Below are 827 nucleotides of genomic sequence, written 5' to 3'. Positions count from 1 at the left end.
AAACGCTGAATGGCCATATCTCCATAACGGCGCGGCGAATCCGCACCAAATTCGGGGGATCCCTTCGGCTCAAGGAACCCTCTCGAACGCGAATCGAGTGTACGTCTAGAGGCCCTCTTTCGAATGAGCCCCCGGGGTTCGGGAGTTACGGGTGGTTAAATTCGCGGTCTGGCGCCGACCGATCTAGCGATCCCAGGGGGCTACCGACGCGCGGAGGGTGGCATTCGAGAGGGCTCCTCGAGCTGAAGGGATCCCCCGAATTTGGTGGAGATCCGCCGCCACATTCGCAAGATAGTGACACCAGCCAACACTTTCACTTCAGTAAGGAGGTCTGTTGTTCAGGCAGCAGCATTCAAGCTTTGGCTTATTCGACCGTAAGTGCCCTGCGAAGTGGACTTCCATGGAATTCCACCATGATTCCAGTTCCAAGGGAACGTACACGTCACATTCAAGGGGCATTAAAGTGCGCGAGACGTGAATTTATATTTATTTACAGAGGTATATTATGTTATATCACTTAGGGATATGCCGGTATCAAATTTTCATGTTGCGATTAATTGCTAATGCTTTTATTACGGTATACGGTATTGTCACGATATTGAAATTTTGTTTTAAAAAAAAGTGCTGTCATAATACAGTATAACAGGTTTAATAACATTTTTTCTTATAACAAAAATAACTGAACATTTAAATGCAATAAAGCAATACAGAAAAATGTATGAAGTTAAAAGTTTTACACAGATTAAAGTACAAAAGAACTATAAAGACCAATAGGTATCACTTTACAATAAGACCTCATTAGTTAACCTTAGTTAATGCATTAACAT

The sequence above is a fragment of the Sinocyclocheilus anshuiensis genome, unplaced genomic scaffold (genome assembly GCF_001515605.1).
Source record: "Sinocyclocheilus anshuiensis isolate Anshui unplaced genomic scaffold, SAMN03320099.WGS_v1.1 scaffold366, whole genome shotgun sequence".
NCBI lineage: Eukaryota > Metazoa > Chordata > Actinopteri > Cypriniformes > Cyprinidae > Sinocyclocheilus > Sinocyclocheilus anshuiensis.
This window is presented reverse-complemented; position numbering follows the sequence as displayed.